The sequence below is a fragment of the Globicephala melas genome, chromosome 2 (genome assembly GCF_963455315.2).
Source record: "Globicephala melas chromosome 2, mGloMel1.2, whole genome shotgun sequence".
NCBI lineage: Eukaryota > Metazoa > Chordata > Mammalia > Artiodactyla > Delphinidae > Globicephala > Globicephala melas.
Genome location: NC_083315.2, coordinates 36,022,503 through 36,042,945, shown reverse-complemented (window position 1 = coordinate 36,042,945; position 20,443 = coordinate 36,022,503). Strand labels below are relative to the sequence as shown.

General features: G+C 50.9%; 1 protein-coding gene across 1 annotated transcript in view; it reads left to right on the top strand.

The window, feature by feature from the left end:
• Nucleotides 1-20,443, top strand: part of PDE8A (phosphodiesterase 8A) — a 136,075-nt gene that overhangs the window by 19,005 nt on the left and 96,627 nt on the right. The window lies entirely within an intron of this gene.

The following is a 20,443-nucleotide window of genomic DNA, read 5'->3' as shown; positions in this document are numbered from 1 at the left end:
CCAGAAGCATCCTGACTGATAGAACTTAAGAAAGGGAAGGGGAGCAGGGAGAGAGAAAGGATAGAGTCTGGATGTCTAAGTTCTGCTTTGGCTCGTTGCTACCACGTCTGTGATGTTTCTCCAAATACTTGAGCACCCAGGCAGGGTCCAAATGGATGTTATCCTAGTTTGACTTCTGAGTTCCCTGGAATTACAGCTGAGATAACTATTTTTTAACATTCTTCTTTTTTCTACCTTTAAACAATAATTTCTCTCTGGATTGAATGACAGTTTCATTGAAGGATCAATTTGGACATTTTATTTGTCTTCTACCAAAGTGAACAGAGCATAGTTCATATGCTTTCTTTTCCCATGTTTTATTTCAGCAACTTCTCTAAAGTTTGCCTTTTCATCAAGAAAATATATGGAATAAATGTACACATTGCAGAAGACATTTGGTTTATATAGTTGGGTATTATCTCTGTATTATATAGGCCTTCTTTATTTCTTGAGTTGAAATGTTCCAAGCCCTTTTGAAATTTGAACAGTTTATCAAATTTGTTGATTTTATAGCACCTCCGTCTTGAAAAAGAATGCCACATGGTGTTCCTGAAAGAACATTTTGAGAAAATTATATGATATTCAATAAGGCAGTTGAAAATAACCTGTTAAGTATTTAGGAATTGTTGTTCAAGAAACTAACTTGCACAGCCAGAAGCCATTAGCTCAGTGCACAGACACCTCATACTGCTGTGGTGACAAATGTGAACCTGAAGGTCCAACCTGACTCATTCAGAGTATGGAGAACAGCAGAGGGCTGACGGCCTCTTCATTAGAACTGCCCTCCTTTGCTTATTCAAAAAAGATTTGAGGTAAAGAATACTTACTGTAGGATTAAAAAGGAAGCAGATAAAGAGAACTGGGGCCAAGGGAACACAGGGGTAGACTAATCAGTTGAGTCAGGTGTCAGGTCGTATGTGGCAATGCATGCCACAGAGACTTGCATGGTCGCCAGGGGGTTGGGTCACACATTTGGCTCTGAGCTTCTACAGCCTCAACAGATAGGAAAGCAGCCCCAGAGTTCCTGAGATTTAACAGAAGCCAGTGACTCAGGAGAAGTGTCGTTTCTGAGCCTAGGCCTGAAGAAATCACTCTCCCTTTTTAAGGGTCAGGGCTGTCAACAATGTTCCCATAATAAATATGGTGGTGAGTGTCCCTCAGTGCAAGCTGAGGGCGTGATACTTGTGGACTCCAGGTCAGGCCAGAGCAAGTGGACCCAGGCACCCTGCTAATTGGATTCAGGAATTAAAATTTAGTCTGTTTGGAAGAATGTGACATTATCAATTTTTAATCTTGGCCAATTTTATTTACATTTTTTTGATTAGAAGTGAAGATCAGTCTTTTGCCAAATGTTTATCAGCGATTTGTAATTTCTCTTTTGTGTATTGTCTGTTACTTTGGCGATTTCCTATTGGAGAACTAGAGGGTTTTTTTTTTCAATTTGTACGTAATTTTTTTTAAAGTTACGAATATTATTAGTCCATTTGCCACTTACGGTTAATAACTTTTTTTCCTAGTTTGCCTTTTAAATTTGCTTATGGCAAATGTTTCTAGGATTGCTTACTGAAATGGGATAAGCAGTTGTGCTGGGAGTGGGAGGATGGGGTTAGGGAAGCTGGCCTGAGAAGGGGGAACGTTTGGAATAGCCTCTCTAAGAAGGGGAGAAGGTGTGGTCGGGGGCGTAGAGAAAGCACCCTGGGCAGCACGTGGCACTCAGCTGCCTTTGGACGTCACGCATTTACATTCCATTCTGCAAGGTCGTGTTACTCTCCGGCAGGGCTCTGCCACTCTTGTGTATGTGGGCATGAGCAGGACAGTTGGGCTGATCTGGAATTGGAGTTTTGCTTTTCTCAGAATGTCCACTAGCTATTGACAAGGCACACAAGAGAGCAAGAGTAAAGGCTGTGAGTTTGGGTTTGACAGAAGTAGCTGACCCAAGAAGAGATCTGGGAGTTTAGGATAACAGGTGAGCTAAGGCCTGGTAATCTCAGTGAAAGGCACACAAGCCTCGTGCTCAGCACAGCGCCTGCTGTGTAGAACTGCTCAGTACCACTAAGTCTCCCAGCAGCGTGCGCTGGCGGTGAGCAGTGAGGACGACAGAAGAGGCCAGCCACAGAGGCCCAAAGACGGGTAAACAAATCCTGCTGTCGGAGGGCACAGGGTGGCACTGGAAGGGGGGCCCGAGGAGCTTCCAGTATGCTGGTAGTGTTGCTTCTCCATCTGGGTGCTGGTTATACGGGGGTGTTCAGTTTGTGAAAATTCATCTGTTTGTACACTTATGATATATGTACTTTTCTCTGTGTTCAATAAAATGTAAAGAAATGAAAGAGAGAGTGAGTGCACACTTCGGTGCCAGACCACCTGTTTTCAAATCCCAGCTCTTTATAGCCACTTTATAGCTGTGGGACCTTGGGAAAATTATTGAACCTCTCTGTGCCTCAGACTTCAAATCATGTAAAATGAGGATAATAATAGCACTTAGACCCTAGGCGTGCTGTGAGGATTAAATGACTCAATACATGTCAAGTGCTCTGAATAGTGCCTAGCAAATAGTAAACACTCCCTATTATTAGTTATTTTGGTTAATAATGGTTATTGCTATTATAAAGCGAAGAGGTATGAGAGGGAACTGATGAACTGGGAAGTTGTGGTCAGAGAAAGCTAGTGGACATTCTGTCAGATGATGTCCTGAGTGTGGCCATGCAGTGGTGCCTGAGTGGGGTTGGGTGGACCGGACCGGGGGTCAGTTAGAACTAAACGGAAGGAACTGTTGTGGGGTGGCGTCGCCACGTGAACCTTGACCTTGCCTAGGACGTGAGGTGGAGAAGACTGATGTCAAGTCCCAAGGCCCCTAGTGAGTGTGAGTAGCCGGTGGCCTCGCGGGGTGATGTGAGTCTCAGAGGGTCAGAGCTGGGGTGGCTGTCTGGGAGTGACAGTGGGGGCATCAGGAGCAGCCTCTCTCTGACAGAGTGGTCTGGAGGCGGGCAGCTGTGGGCTTTGCGGAGTTTTATTCCAGGGCTTTCCCAGCAGTCTCTCTGTTGCGTAGTTAGTGGCACAGAGAGGTGTCAGAAGCCAGGTGACATTCGCTGTGTTGTGACAGTGAAATATAGGTTAATTACATCTGCTCCAGTGTATTTTCCGAATTCCGTTCTCAGTCGGCTGATACCTGTGGTGGTCTGCCTGGCTCCCTGTCACTGCCTTTCTCCTTGGACCTTGGCTAGATTTGTTTTGACCCACCAGACAGACCCTTCCTCCTCACTGTAATGCCCCCCCCCCCACCAATTTAGTTGCAGGAAATTAAAGTCATCCTATTTCCACGCTCTGGGACAGTCTCATTTCTAGTAACTGGCCCTTGTTGCTGCGGACACACTGCCATCTTTAATTCCACTGCCGGGTATGGGTCTTGCTCTTATATTCTATCCTAGTTCCCTGCCAGTGCCCTGGCTTCCCCACAGCTGAGGCCTCCTTTGCATTTGGCCATCCCCCTTTTTTGACTGTAGGCCCCAAGGATGAGATCCTACCACCCAACCGTGACTCTCCGCCCTCACTTGACTGTCTGCCCGAATCCATGGTCAGGGAACTAGATGCCACATGCATGCCGCAGCTACAAAAAAAGATCCCACATGTTGCAACTAAGACCTGGTTCAGCCTAAATAAATAAATAACATAAATAACATAAAATATTAAATTAAACAAATAAAATAAAAATGTTTTCAGTTAGCATTTTTGACTTAGTGGGTGACACAAAGTAGAGTCAATAATCATCAAGCTACCTTAATCTTTATCCTCTGACAGAGTAGGTATACTTCCACATTTAAATAGATGTTTCCTTTTTATAATTCAAGTCGCAAAGTTACATTTACATACATTTTGTGATTGCAGTCCATTAGGAGTCATTTAATTTCATAACAGAGTTGATTTTTATCACATCGAAAATGAAAAAAAACTGCATTATTTCATTGCAAGGTTGGAAGCATAGTATGCTAAACATTATATGGTTGTAAACCACTAAGACTCTGAGTTTGCCTGTCACTGCAGCATAACGTAACGAAAGCTGACTAATACAGCAGCAGCCTAAGGGGGTCCGAGTACCCCAGGATGATGTTGGGTGAGGGAAGCTCCAACCAGGGAAAGTCACCAGGTAAGACTGGCAGATTGACAGAGCCAGGAAGTGTGTGAGACTGACAACAGCAGTACCTGTGACAGTAAGAGACGTGCCCTTCCTCATGCAGAAGAGGCCAGATGATTTGTGGAGATATTAACTTTGTATTCCTCCGTCCCCTGGCTCTTTCAAGCAAGGAGCCAGTCTCTTGGTATTTCCTTGCTTTGGGTATTTTGGGTGGTCAGAGCACAGAAGCTTCTGGAAGTCGATGGCTCTCTTTTGTAATAACCTTGGGTCTGTGGAGATTCTGTGACACATCCTAGAAGAGGAGGAAAGGGTGGGCTTTTAAGAGCTAAAAGGAGGGAGAGAGAGATTTCTACCCAAGTCGGGAAAGGGGCAGAGTGTGATTAGGGCAGGGAAGTGTAGGGAGAGTCCCCACGCCTTGATTCTAGGCAGTGTGCAGGAGGTGACAAGGCCTTGGAGGGAAAGGCTGCCAGGTACACTCAGGGAGGGTCCGCTAGACGCAGAGTGCACACCTCTTGCCTGCAATTCCCACACCCCGAGGGGCACCCCAGATCAGCTGAGTCCCCACACCTGAGGGGGTACAAGGGCTGGGATAGGGGACAGTCCTGCAACCACTGGTATGACCAGAGGGGTCACCCCAAGCGTTTGGTACTGTCTAAGAAGACCCCTGGCACCTTGACAAAACATTGGAGTTGGGGGAGGGAAGCTCAATGATATGTCTGAGATTGAATTTCTTACCAGCTCAGTGGGATAGTGATTTAGAGTCAGCTTTAAATTGAATTAGAAAAAATAAAGAAGTATGCCAGACCGCTGCAGATTTGCAATCCCTCAGGCAGTCCCTAACCCCACCGCTCGCTCCCATGCCCGCCAGCAAGCAAGTGGCTACCGACGGGAAGCTCCTTGCAACCCTCCCCTCAGGAGTGGAGGCCGACCAATTGCATGTCCCTGGGCGAGGGGCCCCCAAATCCTCCATCCTGAGGTCCTGCTAGAATGGGCTGTCAGAACATTTCCTGACCAGAGGGAGGTGGGGAAGCAGGGCCCAGGTCTGGGAGCAGGGGAGAGGCTAAACCACCCAATGGCGGGCATGGGGCACAGGGTGGGACATCTGTCACCCCACAGCGTGGCAGTGGGCAGGGCTGGCTCATCTTCAGCTCTGGCCTGACCAGGCAGGATACCTTCCTAGGGGTCCAGCTACACTCTTGTCTTCTATCAGCCACTGCCCACCAGGCCAGTTCATGATGGGATTGACCCAGGACAAGCCCTGGATGACAGCTGAGAGTACAAGGGCAACTGGGTGGTTAAGAGGCAGATGGCCCAGGTGGTCCTTTCAGGCAAAGTGCCAACTCCTCATCATGGCTCATGAGGACGGTTGTGATCCAGCCCCTGATGACCGCCCTCATTTCATCTCTAGCCACTTCCCAGCACAGCCCCTCCCTTCTCCTAGTTCCAACCTCCCTGAGCTGCTTCCAGTCCCTTGAAGGGACCACATTCTCTCCTGCCTTGTGGCTTTTCTACAGGCTGCCTCCTGTACTGGAACACTCCCTTCTCCCACTTAGCTCATTCTACTCATCCGTCAGGACTCAGCCCCTACTTGTCCCTCAGGACCAAATTTGGTCTTCTGTTCTAGGAAACCCTCCGAACCCCCAAATCTGGATTGGGGATCTGTTCTAGGCACCCCACAGCACTGGTTTTCTATCTTGGTCCTTGTCATACCTGTTATACAGGATTGTTTCACTGTCTGTTCCATAGGCTATTGTGTAATCTCTTGGATGCAGGAACTGTGTCTGTTTCATTTATCATGGTACCTTTAGTACCTGATGTCTGATAAGGAGGATGGAAAGGGAAAGGGAAGGAAGAGAAAGAGAAGGGAGGGGAGGGGAGGAAAGAGACGGCTGTTTTTGCCCTTCTTGCCTTGCCGACGAACCTTGAGACTTCCTTGCCTTTGAAGCTCTTCAATAAGGAAGCCTAGCATCCGGCCTGGGTGGCAGTTTAGTTGAGGTGGTTCAGGAGGCTGTGACTCCAGCAGTCCAGTCTCCGGCCTGGATTAAGCACAGGCTGGGGTGACGATACCCAGGGCAGCTGGGAGCCACATTGCCGGAGGGAAATTTTAACTGCAGCCAAGCAGAAAAATAAAAGTCAGAGGCAAGGGGAAAGCCTGCATCTGTGTGAGGTGCAGCAGCAGGATGTGCTCAGAGGGCGGGTTGGGATGAAGGAGGGACACCAGCAGGGACTGCTTGTTGATCCCAATATCTGTTTCCCCCTCTTTTCTTATATTAAGTGTTTAACTGAACATATGGCCACCAGAATAAAATCGCCATTTCCCGGCCTCCCGTGCAGCTAAACGGGGCCACGTGATTAAGTTTTGGCCAGTGAGATAGAAGAAACATGTTGTATGACTTCCACAAAGTGTCCTGAAGGGAGGGTCCGTGCCCTTCGTCTAGGGTGACCCACTCGTCCTGGTTTGCCTGAGACTCTCCTGGTTTTAGCACGGAAAGTGCCACGTCCTGGGCCATCCCTCTGTCCTGGGCAAACCAGGGGAGTCAGTCACCTCCTTCTGGCCAGCATGTGAACGTGAGAGAAAGTGGCCTGGAACCATGAGACGCAGCCACGTGCTGGGGATCGAGAAGGCTGGGCTGCTAGACCGGTGCCTGCACAGTGAGTTCCGCCCACTCAGATGGTCCTGAGTCTGGATCACCTGAGCCTGCATCTCTGATTACTCCCTTTGGGCTTTGTTGACCAGTGAGAAAAATCAACGTCTGTGCTGTATAGGCTGCTGTTAATTAGGCTTCTCTGGCACATGAAGCTGCACCTAATCCTAATGGTAGGGAAACAGGACTAAAGCCTTGACAGATGCTGGTTTGTTGCGCTGCCAGTTGTGCAGGGGGTGGGGGCTTGGTGGGCAGTCCTGAAAGTGCTCACTGTTCTCCGCAGAGCTGCCTCGGGGGCTGCCCCTGGGAGTGAGGGACTGATGAGTGGTCAGGTTTCTACTCCCATCTCGCCAAAGGCTTCAGTGCTTCCTGCGCTCATATCCTTTGACAAAATTGTTCCCTTCCTAAGAAGCAACTTGAAAGCCACTGGTTCTCCAATGAATGGTGACAGCCTGACCCACTGTCCTTCTCCGACCCTACCGCTCCCGGCTGTTTAGCTACTTCTTACCCGCTTACATAGGAGTTGCACAAAACTCATTCAGACACGGGCATAGTAACGAACATAGAGACCAAAAAAGAAAAAGGAAATTAAATCCTAGAAAGAGTTGCATAAACCTAAACCCCCAGGAGAGACCTGGCACCAGACGATGTCGCTGGCAGCAGCCCTGTATGGGCCTTGCTGTTGCAGGGACCTCCCCGAGGGCCACTTTGGGATGGAATCTACTCCTGGGGGTGCTGCATCATGCCTCAGGTGGCCTTGTTTCTAACAAAGCATCGCTGTTCCTGGACATACTGCCTTCAGGAGCACCTGTGCAACCCGGGAACTGTCTGGGTTTGTGGATAAGGCTGAGGGTGAGTTGTCAGCTCGGGGATGCACAAGGCAGGGGTAAGTGCAGACATGGATTCAGCGAACCTGGGAGTAAAGATTTCCCACTGGCCCCACCAGAAAGCTAGGCAGTTTGGGAGGTACTAGCAGAGCCCTATACTGGAGGAATAACTGGGGTCCAAGACACCCAGGGCAAGTGGCCTAGAACAGGGGGTCCCTGAAGTGCTACAGTTAAGCAGGAGATGGGGCAGCTCTCCCAGCCTGACCCCTAAAGGGAGGGCTTTGTCTTATCCTATCTCAGCCACCTCCTGGTTGTGCCGTTTCCTGCTCTGCAGCATGAGGAAAATAATAATGCCTACTGCATGCACGTGGTGAGGGTGATGTGCAAAAACTCAGTCCAAGGCCCAGCTTGGTGTGGCTAAGCCGGTGGCTCCGGTCCGGTTCTCTCACAAGGTTGTGGTCAAACTGTTGGTCGGGGCTGCAGACCGTTGAAGGCCTGATCAGGCCAGAGGATCCACTTCTAAGATGGCTCACCCACGAGGCTGTTGGTAAGAGGCCTCAGTTCCTCTCTACATGGGCCTCTCCTACAGCTGCCTGAGTGTCTTCACCCCACAGCAGCTGGCTTCCTCCAGAGCAAATGATCCAAGGGACAGAATGAGGTGGAAACCACAGTGACTTTTACCATGTAGCCAGCCTTGAAGTCACATGCCATCATTTCTGCAGTGTCCTACAGGCCACACAGCCCTGCGCTATTTTTTAGTATGTTTTTTTTTTTTTGCCGCACCGTGCAGCACACGGGATCTTAGTTCCCCAACCAGAGACGGAACCCGTCCCCCATGCAGTGGAAGCCCAGAGTCTTAACCTCCAGACCACCAGGGAAGTCCTCACAGCAGGGCAGGGGCTACACAAGGGTGCAAGTACCAGGAGGTGGGGCTCGTCAGGCTCTGTTGGGGGTTGGGACCACGTGACCGCACAACCGCTGAACCAGTCCTGGAGCATCTGTTGCCTGACTTCTTGTCATGTGACATAAGAAGTCCTGTTGTTATTCTGCTGCTTACAGCCCAAAGCATCCTGATAGCCCTTCCCCAAAAGTCCTTCGTTTTTTTGCTTAAAACAGCCAGTGTTGGATTCTGTGACTTACAAACTAAAGTCCTTGACTGATACCAGAGAGTAAGTTTAGACCATCAGCCTTGAAGAGGGAAAGTTGGGCTCCTGGGCTGCAGGCATCCTCTGTGACTGTCACTCCAAACCTCACAAATGTGACCTGGTTGTCCAGGGTCTAAGAATAAGCACTGTGAGGGGAGAGACAACCCGGCTTTTCTCTGCCTAAATAGTCATAGTTAGGTAAAAATACTAAAGAAAAATCCTTGCTGCAGTGACACGACTTTGATTCTGCCTGATTCTCCAGCTAGCTCTGTGGCTGAGTCTCTGTGGAGGGATGGAATCCTTCTCCTTTCTCTCCGGGCTGAGATTCCCTGCTTCCCTTTGGGATGGGGCTGATTCCAGCAGAGATTCCCAGGTTCTATCCCTTGGGTGGCCAGCAACCAGGAGGATCTCACAAGTTGCCACCGTGGGCCAGGAGAACACTAAATTTACACAAGTCTGGTCTCCTACCAAAGGGAGGCCAGAAATCAGGATTCTCTGAGCTCTCTGTAGCCTTCATGTGGGACTGGCAAGTTTTCACATTTCAGAAGGAAGAGGAGCCTCTTTGAGCTCACCCTCTCTGATCTTCTGGATCAGCTGCAGCTGGGAGCACGGTAGTTGGGTGGCCCATGGACGCTAGCAGCACCATCACTGCCAAGCTTAGTAATTATGTGCTGGGAAAGAGTCAGACCCCACCCAGACTTCTGTATTCTGCTGGGTCCCAAGGGCACCCATGCAGAGGGACAGGCTGCAGGGTGGGAAATTATATAGGGTCATCTTTTTTCATTTTAATAAATTTATGTATGTATGTATTTATTGTTGGCTGCGCTGGGTGTTCGTTGCTGCGCGCGGACTTTCTCTAGTTGCAGCGAGTGGGGGCAACTCTTCGTTGCGGTACACGGGCTTCTTATTGCGGTGGCTTCTCTTGTTGCAGAGCACGGGCTCTAGGCATGCAGGTTTCGGTAGTTGTGGCGCAGGGGCTTAGTTGCTCTGCGGCATGTGGGATCATCCTGGATCAGGGCTTGAACCCGTGTCCCCTACGTTGGCAGTCAGATTCTTAACCACTGCGCCGCCACCAGGGAAGTCCTCTAGGGTCATCTTTATCCAGCCCCATACTCCCTTTCAACTCAGAGAAGTTGTGGGTGACAAATGAAGCATTTCTTAGAAACAATAAGTGATGTCCATCACTGCGTGAAGGGCTCGCGCAAAGGGGTAAAGGGGTATATGGTGGGAGAGAATGCAGCAGCTTGGGGTCCTGGCTCCACCACACGCATGGTGTGGCCTTGGACAAGTCCCCTCTTGCCCCTTTGAAAAGAGGAGCTGGATCACAAAATGTTAGATCTAAAAAGGACAGGGAAGTTCATCTGGTGGCCTCATATGTCAGGTGGAAGGCTTTGGGCTGCAGATAACAGAAGGCCCAGCTAAAAATAGCTTACACAACGAAACTGTTTTACGCCACCTAACAAGGAGTTCAGATGTTGGGCGGTTATGGGATTACACTCAGGATAGCGAGGACACAGGTTCTGTCCATCTTTCCACTCTGCCACCCTCAGGTGTTGGCAGCTCTCCCTCACGGTGGTCAGGTTGCTGAAACAGCACCAGGCATCCCTTTCTTGCCCACCCATTCTGTAGGCAGAAAGCAGTCAGGTGTCTCTCTCGTGTCTCTATTTTCAGAGTGAGGAAAACCTTCCCAGAAACCCCTCTCCGCACCATCCCCCAGAGACCCCCTACATCCCACTGACCAGGGGTGTGTCGCGTGCTCATGACTAAACCAATCCCTGACACAGGGAAAGGAGTGACTGCGATTGGCTGGAACCCATCAAGCATCACCCCATGGGCTGGGAAGGGCCTGGGAAGCAGGTGAGAGGAGAACGGCTCCCCAGGCCCTTCACGGTGTGTTGGGGAGGAAACACACCGTGTCTGCCATGGCTCAGCTCCTCCTTTCATAGGTGGGGACTGGAGGGGGAGGGGGACTTTCTCAAGTCAGGTCACACAGGAGCTGGTGGCAGTCAGGGGTGAATGCAGTTCTGACTCTTGGGCAGGCTATTTCATCACAACCTGTTGGTCCTGGCCTGGGTGATCTTGAGTCTGGAACTAAAATTCTGATTCTCTCTGAAAACTTTTCTCTCTAGAGTCACCTTAAGTCCATGGCCAGCCTGGGACATAATTCTCCAGAGTTAACTCAAGCCCTTGATGTTTGGCTCAGTAGGAGGCAGACAGGCTTCCCTGCCTTAATGAGAAGTTGCTATGGCTTGGTAGTTAAAAGCTCTGAAGGCAGGCAGAGCAAGATCAGACCCCATCCCTGCCATCCCTGCCTTATCTGCTGTTTGTTGAGCCCAGCGGACTACCCCGGCAGCAGCTGGCAGTAACACCTTCTGCCAGTGAGACTGTTCATAACAGTCACCCCATCAATGATTACATCAATCCATGGCCAGCCAGCAAAATACAAACCACTCGAGATATCTCAGGCAAAGCAGTGTCGATGAGAGGAATTGGCTAAAAGGTGTTGGAAGAGCGGGAGACACAGAAGCATGACGAGGGTGTTTCCAAAGGGATCAGGAAGCTGCCAGGCCCAGGAGGACACACACCTTGCTGCTGAGCTGCTAGAGGTGCCGCCCCGATGCTCACCGCCAGCTACTGTTGCCACCAACCCAGCTGCAGCCACTGCCGTGATGCTGCCAGAGCCAGACTGGCTTTCCCCTTCCTCCTGCATTCTAACCTCTTCTGTGCCTCCATGGGCTGAACCCAACTAGAAACCAGCTGGTCAGAGGAGTGGGATGGAAAAGAAGGGACGGAGGTCCCGTTAGATCGTATGTGGGACAGAAACACGTGAGATGAAGGTCAACAGCATGGATCTCAGAGTCAGAGAGGCCTGGGTTGGTGTCCTTATTCTGTGACCTGGAGCAGGTCACCTCCCCTGTGTGAGTTTTAGTTTCCTCATCTATAAAATAGGAATGGTAATACTCATCTCAGAGTGCTTGTGAAGGCTCAAAAGGAAATGATCGTAAGGAGCTTCAGAAAAGTGGCCAACAGCTTAGAAGGGGCTAGTTCCTGAACCTACCCTGCTCCTGCCTCTCACTTCAGGGCCTTTGTACTCTGTGCTTTCTCTTACCTCTGCCTGGAATGTTCCTTCCTATATACTTTTTAATGTAATTACTTTGTAGCCCAGATAGGACATTTTTAATTGCAAGAGACCAAAATTTAGACCCAAAGAGGCTTAATCAAAAGCAGAAGTGGTTAAAGCCAAAAAGTCCCAGCATAGTTCGGACTTCAGGTATGGCTTGATCAGGGGTTCAAGCAGTAACATCAACACACATTAACTCTGGATTGAATCATGTGCCTATCTCGAAATCAATTTCTGTGGCTGGGGATGTGGTACATACTAAACATTCCACCCAAATAATTTGAGTTGATACTAGGCGTGACTGTGGTTTCCCAGAGGAAAATTAGGTAGCTATAAGGATGAATGGGTGCTGGGCAGGAAAAACAGCTATCCATTCATATTTCAGCTCAGGGAAAACATCCTGGTGCTCACTCTCCTCTGTTCAAGGTTAAGTCATTTCCCACTGTGCTACACAATCAGAGCTCCTTGGACGTCACAGCATTCATCAGCTTATAATTATACTCTGATGGAGTTGAATGAAGGAGCCTGCCTTCCACCCCAGATTATGAGCTCCATTGATAGGCAGGGGCTATTTGGCCATCACTGTATCGTCAGTATCCAGCCCAGTGCCTACACTTGCTAGACGCTCAGTAGAGTCTGTACATGAAGGGATGAATCTGGGACCCCGGTTATTATGAGGCCCAGCCTGCTACTGTGACTTTTTCCAGCTGCACTGCTTCTTAGGCTGGAGTCTTTCCCCTCCAAAGTCTTCTCTCCCCTGCAAGCAGGCTTGGGCACACTTATACAGGACACCCCTCCCGAGAGAAGGGAATGACAGTTTTCCCATGGGACGTGGGAGGCCGGAGACCCAGAACTCAGGGCGGGTGATTCAGGCCATCAGAAGCAACTTGATGAATCAGGAGAGAGGCCAGAGGAAAAAGGAGGGTTACTTTGGATTAAGAGCTTTAAGAGGAGTGATTCATGATCGTTGCGGCTGACATTTAAAAAGCCCCAAATACTTTTGGTGAACAGTGTGCTGCTTTGCATTTTGCCTCCCGTTTATCCTGGGACTGAAGCAGCCCACAGTCGCTCTGGGGTGTATCATATTCACTTTCTGCTTCTCAAGCATCAGTGATGTTTGGCTCCTCAGTTTCCCGTATGTAAGTTACTGTCGCCAAAACTTATTTTCATGGAAGTGCTTGCACAGTAGAGACAGGTTGGGCTTTGGTGTCAGTTACGGCACAGTGTGCACCCAGGTTCTGCCGTCTGCTCTCTGTGTGACCTAGGACAAGTTACTTAACCTCCCCGAGCCTCCATGTTCTCTCCAATAGCGAAAAGATGAGAACATCTTCCTCTCAGGGCTTTGGGGATATTTAGACAGGGATGCTTCTTTGTAGTGCAAATTCCAGGTTTAACCAAAGCTGTGGCAGGTGGATGGAAGGGGTGGGAAGGAGCATGTGCGACAGGAGAGGGAGGAGAACGGGGAAGCCGCAGGGCTCTGGGGTCTCCCTGCTCTACCCAGGGGTGAGCGTGAGTCTGAGTCCCCTGTAGAAAATCTGTGAACTGATGCTGGAAGGGCTCTTTGCCCAGATATAAACTCTGCCAGACACAGGGCGCAAACAGCATGCCTTCAGGGCCTAGGAGACAAAGTGAGACACTGTGTGTGTGCGCACACGCGTGTGTATGAAGGTGTAGGGTGACCGGTCGGCCTGGTTTGCCTGGGATTGAGGGTTTCCCAGGGTGCAGGACTTTCAGTGTGAAAACCTGGAGAGGAGAGTCTTGGGCAACCTGAGACGCGGCTGGTGACCCTGTAAGTGTGTCTTTTCCCCGACTTGTGCCTGGAGCCCAGAGGAGCTTCAGCACCCTGAGGACTCCAGGGCCTCAGCTTTCACAGCCTCAGGAGTCAGTGCCAGGGCCCAGCTGTTAACATGGTGTGGGGTGCCAGCAGAAGGGAGAGAGTGGGGGGTGATCTCACTGCCTCACCCCAGACCCCCTCAGACACTCCCAGAAGCAACTGGCTGAAACGTTGCAGGAGGCTGGAGGCCTGCCTTAGTAGAGGGGGAAAGAGCCAGCAAAATGTGGGTCATTACCACATGGTGACCAAGGTGAGGTCTGGGGAAACATGGGTTCCATATAAGGGCCGAGCCAGAACCCGGCACTTAGTGTGATTTTTGTCATTATATTTTCTATTGGGCCATTGATAGTCTAGAGTACTACTTTTTACTTTTAATCTGGTCACTGTAGGGAAACCTTTCACGTTGATAACTCTTGAATTGATTTCTGAGTATCCTGAGTATAAAGCGACATTACTTGCCATTAATGATCAATTTTATCTCCAGTTCCAATATCTGTGCTCTATTTTCTAAGCCACGTCTCATTGCACTTCTCAGACCATCTAGATAACACTGGCTAATAGCAGCGCTGGTTGTTGCCTTTCGTTTTATTTCTGAATCCATTAATTATGCTCTAGTCAAGTGCTTCTTGGTCTTGGGGCACTCTTTAGAGTAGACCCGCTGAGTCCCAGCCCTGGGGAGTGTTCTAGTGCTTCATTATTAAATATCTTGAAAGCTCTTAGCTGGAAATAAATATGCTTCATTGTATTAAAGAAGCATCTTCTGTTTTTAAGAGCCTTTGTAAAGGGTGGGTATTGGGTTATTAAAGACCTGCATCAGCTCTCGTTCTAAAAAACCTCAGTGTCTTCGTCTGTAAAATGGGGGCAGGGGTAGGGGAGTGGGAGGAGCAATAGTAACCACTTCATGGGGCCGTTTTGAGGAATACGTGAGCTCACACATGTGAATTGCTTGTCACACAGGCTGGCCGGTGTCATCGCTGTCACAGGTCCCATCTCAGGGCTGCCTGGACACACTGCTCTCCTCCTCCAGGCCAGGAGACCCTGTGTTGCTCCCCTGCTCCTGCCCTGAAGGAGGGGCAGTCAACAGCGATCCTGGCCCCTAGAAACCAAGTGCTCTTTTCAGGTGGAATTTGGCTGAGAGCCACAGGCTGGGCGGTTGGGAGGCTGGGTGGGTTGGGATGAGCCCCCAGGGAAAGAACAAGAGCTGGAGGACTTCATGGGTCCTGGCTGTGGCCCATCCAGCTGTGTGACCTTGGCGTGTCACTTGACCCCCTGTGACCTGCTTCTTGAGACGGCCATTCCTGAGGAAACCTGAGGCCGGTCCCACCTACCCGGGAGGTGGAGTGAGGCCAGGGACGGAGCCAGGGCTGGGGCACTGGGTCCAGGGTAGAGGGAGGCATGGACTGTTTTTATTAAATAACAACATGACCTGCAGGGCAGACCCTGTGAATTTCCCCCAAGATACCAGATTCCTCCCCTGCACTGCCCCATGCTTGTCTCCCCCTGCACACACCTGGACAGTGTACTTTTCAGAGGAGGTAGGCAGAACTGGCCACAGAATTTGTGGGATCCAGTGCGACATGAAAATATGGGGCTCCTCATTCAGCACTTATTAAGAATTTTAAGATGGTCACAGCTGAGCATTAAACCGAGATTGGGACCCTTGTAAGCATGGGGCCCTGTGATGGGGGCCTGGGATTAGGGACATAACAAATTAGGAACTTGGGACAAGGAACTCCCTGTGGTGTGGAAAGCCACGGTGTTGCTGTGGGGCTGTGGAGGTAGAGACTAGGGCTCCCAAAGGCCATGCTCGCAGCATCACAGCAAACTGCATCTGGAGAGCTGAGGTGTCAGGACAGCGAGACGGTCCTAGTGGCATCTGGGTCCCTGTATTCTTCCCTTCTGGTATTCTTGGGAAATGAAGCAGTAAATACCTACCCTGGCTGAGCTAGTGGAGTTGGTCTCTGACCTTTACAAACAAATACAGCAGTGTTAGGAATTTGGGACTTTCTCCAGTAGGTGGGAGAGGATATGACCCCCTGGTGTGGTGGGCAAGTGTGGATGGAGCCAGGGAACTGGCACTGGGGGCAGAGCTCCTTGTTGGGAGTGGAGGAGTCTGAGACGGCAGGAGCTAATAAGGTCGTTTTGAGGAAGGGGGTCCACATTAGGTTGTCAATCCTGAGCTCCAGGAGAACCACGAGTACCAAGGTCTGGAGCCAAATAGAGGAGAGAAATGCAGGTGTACGTCTGAATTCTGGAGCGAGAGGACAGCATCTGGGGGCTTCTCTCTACTGTTCTCACCTATAGGAAGTGCTGCTCCCTCCTTACAGTTCTGGCCTAGGGGTGGATCATCCATTCCCTCCCTTATCTGAGAAAGGCTGGAACATTCAAACACTTTACTAAAGGCTTGGGAGTACAGACAGAAATAAAGATAAGGAGGCCAGGGGCCTGGAGAGGATGATCAACAGAGGCCTTGCATCTGGGGGTGGCTGGATCCCCCTTATCCAGGAGCAGAGGGCATGTCCAAAGAGCTCCCCCTTCTCAGTCCCTCAGCTCAGCCAGGCTCTATGTTTTCATTTCCCCTCATCCCTTCTGGAGCTGCGGTGGCCTGAGGGGTACATAACTTTTTTACCAAGCAATTCAACTTTTAGGAGTCCACCTTACAGAAAAAGATACATTCAAGGATGTTCACGGCAGCCCTGTTTCTGATATCCTAATAGCTGTGTGTGTGTGTGTGTGTGTGTGTGTGTGTGTGTGTATAATATTTAACATAGAAACAGGTCTGGCAGCATATGGTCCAAACTGTTAACAGTAGTTACCTCTACGGAAGGAAGGGAGTGGGAAGGAAGAGAGACTCTCCTTTGCCTCTGCACACTTTATATACTTCTGCTAAGTTTGCTTTTTCTTTTCCTATTTTTCTAGCACGTATTAATGTGTAAATTATAAAATGTGTAATTTTAAAACAATTTAAAAATTCCATTGTAGAAATCTAGGGCAGGACAGGAATAAAGACGCAGACGTAGAGAATGGACTTGAGGACACGGAGAGGGGAAAGGGTAAGCTGGGACGAAGTGAGAGAATAGAATTGACATATATACACTACCAAATGTAAAATAGATAGCTAGTGGGAAGCATCTGCATTGAACGGGGAGATCAGCTCGGTGCTTTGTGATCACTTAGAAGGGTGCGATAGGGAGGGTGGGAGGGAGACGCAAGTGGGAGGGGATATGGGGATATATGTATATATACAGCTGATTCACTTTGTTATACAGCAGAAACTAACCAACATTGTAAAGCAATTATACTCCAATAAAGACATTAAAAAAATTACATTGTACAAAAGTTTGAAAGCTAGAGAAATGAACCTGGTGAAGGCTGATGCCACAGATTTGTAGGGGTATTGAACCTCGGGGTCATTTCATTTCCTCCAGCAGTTGCTGGCAGTCTGTGCGGAGACCTGGAGGAAGGTGGTGTGGAAAGGACCCAGGAGAAGGTGGGAGCTAAGATGCAGGCGCTCAGTAATTATTCTAGGCACCTGATGTCAGTTAGCCCATTTAATCCCTGAGAGGTAGATACCCTTAATCCCAGATTTACAGTAGAGGAAAGCAGCTTGGAGAGGGGATGTATGGCAGGGTTGGGGTTCACACCTCAGGGTGCAGGATCTCTCCCACTTGTGGCTGCTTCAAGTCCAGTTCAATGGGGAAGGCGAGGAGAGGAGTAGAAAACTGAGTGCCAGTAGCAGTCTTTGAACGCTGACTCCTGGGTGGAGGAGGAAATAAAGCCAGGAGGGAGCATCGGTTGTAAAAAGGGTCAGCTTAAGTGTAAGAGGTGTGGAAACGGAGTCGGTTTGGGTTTTAGATAGAATAAAGCTGTGTGGGACCCTGCATCTTCATGTCTCTCATGAACTGATGAAGCGGCCATGAGGACTGAGGAGTCCCCTGGGAATGGCCTGTGCTAGTGGGTGGGTGGGTGGGGGCCCAGGCTGGCCTCTGTCCCTTGGGTGACTTCTTTCCCGGCCCCACTGACCTCATGCCTGAGACCTCAGAGTAAGAACTGCTCGAGGGGACTTCCCTGGCGATCCAGTGGTTGAGACTTCTCCTTCCAGTGCAGGGCTATGTGGGTGGGGTGGGGTGGGGTGGGGTGCCGGTTGGATCCCTGGTTGGGGAGCTGGGATCCACTTGCCTCCGGCGAAGGAGCCAAAACACAAAACAGGAGCAATATTGTAACAAATACAATAAAGACTTTAAAAATGGTCCACATTAAAACAAAACAAAAACAAAAACCAAACTGGGGGCTTCCCAGGTGGCGCAGTGGTTGAGAGTCCGCCTGCCCATGCAGGGGACACGGGTTCGTGCCCCGGTCCGGGAAGATCTCACATGCCGCGGAGCAGCTGGGCCCGTGAACCATGGCCGCTGAGCCTGCGCATCCGGAGCCTGTGCTCTGCAACGGGAGAGGCCACAACAGTGAGAGGCCCGCGTACTGCAAAAAAAAAAAAAAAAAAAAAAACCACCAAATTGAAGTTGACCTTCAACTACAATTCTGAGCCTGGTGGGCGTCAAGCACCTCTGCTTGGGGGAATGGATTGGGGGGGGGGTGGAGGAGTATGTTCTCCTGCGTGCCATGGAACTTCCGGGTACCCACATGGCTGGGGGTGCCTCTCCTGCAGCAGGAGTGGGATTGTTCGTGAGCCCCCTACATACCGCACGGGCTGGAATTCTTCATAGGGGATCAGGAGTCCTGGGTGAGCCAGTGGGTGGCCCATGCCAGTGAGGTTTGGGTTAGTTCTGTCATTGTGACCCCTTTTGTGTCCCCTGTCACTGAGGTCTGGGGAAACTGGGTAGAGAAGTGTTCAGGGACCTCAAGGTGCAGATTATGGCCAGGGAAGGAGGGGTGGGGTGGAACTGATGTTAGGCAGTTGAAGCTGAGATGGGGGGTGGCAGGGAGAGACTGTGACTTCCTGGAGTGTCCCAGGCTGAGTTCCAGAGTATGGATGAAAGTGAGTGGGCGGTTGTTCCTTGTGACCCCAGAAGTGGGCAGAGGACTCCTGCCGTTGCTGTCTGCTCCTGCTTTGTTCTTAGCCTTAGCTTTCTAAGTCTAGAGTCTCCAAATTGCAGAGCTGGAAATCAGTTAACGCTGCCATCCAACAGGTCTCTGGCAACAGAGAGGGCAAGAGTCCAGCTCAGGACAGCAAAGGGCAGCGCAGGAGGCCAGCGAGGCGGGGCTGGGGATAAGGGTCCCCACCCCGAATTAGAGCAGGGCTCAAGGATTTCCAAGGTGAGCCCAGGAAACCGAGGTCCTACCTGCGAAGGGGAGCCCAGAGGGCAGCCTGAAGCCCCTGGAGGAGGCAAGGTCAGTGCCGGGAGTCATCAAGGCCCGGCTTCTCAGTGAGGTGGGGAGGGGAGGACAGAGGGCGTGAGATAGACTTTCAAGCACTCTGACGGTTCAAAGCGTTTTCTTCACCAGTTACTGTTTATTTAGAAGAGTGCAGATTCTGCCTGGAAAAATTACGTTCAAAACCCAGCAAAACAGAGGCAGAAAACACTACAATTGATGGTAAATTTCTTTTTCTGTGTCTTTCAAGACATCTTTGAGCCGCTGGTACTTTTATAAGGCGTGGAGGCACACATAAGATTGCTAAATGTGCTTATGCTAAATGTGCTTAAACTTGATAGTGTAAGTCAGGTGCCAGTGGTTTGGGCCCGCTCGGGCTAGTAAAGAGGGCCAATAGCACAGAACTGCCCTCGGGTTGCCCGGCCTTTGAGCTCTGCCGCCCTCGGGAAACTGCCCGGTGCGCACCTCCAGCCCGGGATACCCCGGCTCGAGGGGCGCCAGGGCTGTGGATCTTAGGCTCGTCTTGAAGCCCGAGTCATCGCAGGGAACCCGCCTCCTGAGCCCGTCTGGCAGTCTCAGCGCTGCAACAGGGACTCCAGCCCGGAGCACGCGTCCGGGTCTTTACAGTAGCCGGGCTGGAGGCGGGAGCCCTGGCACCTCAGGGTCTTGCCAGGGCCGCGCTAGGAAAGGTGTGGACGGCGGGAGAGGAAAGGGACCCGTCGCGTCGGGGTCTCGGCTGACCGGGAGCCGCAGGGAGGGCGGGAGAAAGGGCGGGTCCGAGGTGGGCTGCTCCGGGGTCCTTGATGGACGCCCAGGAGTGCCACCCTCTCGCTGATCGTGGGAGGAGACCCAGGCACAGAGAGGCTAAGTGATTCGCTCAAAGTCACACAGCGAGCCGCTGGCGATATGTGTGGGATGTAGTTCTGCCAACGCGTCTCGCGTCATCACAGGCCGCGCCCGGCACGGCGGACGCCTGGTTCTGCTCCCGCAAGCAAGGAGCCTTTGGGGCCTTGGGCGCCCCGTCCTTTGGTTAAGAGGAGAGTGGGACGGCATCCCCAGCTTGCCCCTAAATGTAGCTTCTTAGCATCCCAGCATCACAGCCTCCCGGTCGCCTGTGTAGGCGGGCATGGTGCTCCAGGTCTTGGCGCCAGAGGGAACGCACAAGGACTGCGGCCCCCGACAATGACGCCCGGACCCCATCTGCCTGGGACCACTGGAAACAGAGGTCCTTCCACCGGCCTCTTTAATAGCTCAGAGATAGTGACCGTTATCTCTACTTATCTATTAGTCATGCAGCTGCTAAGTTACAAGCCGGAGCCGGTTTTCGAACCCATTGGTCTGGGTTTTGGTGGCCGCAGGCCCGAGATCAGAGCCC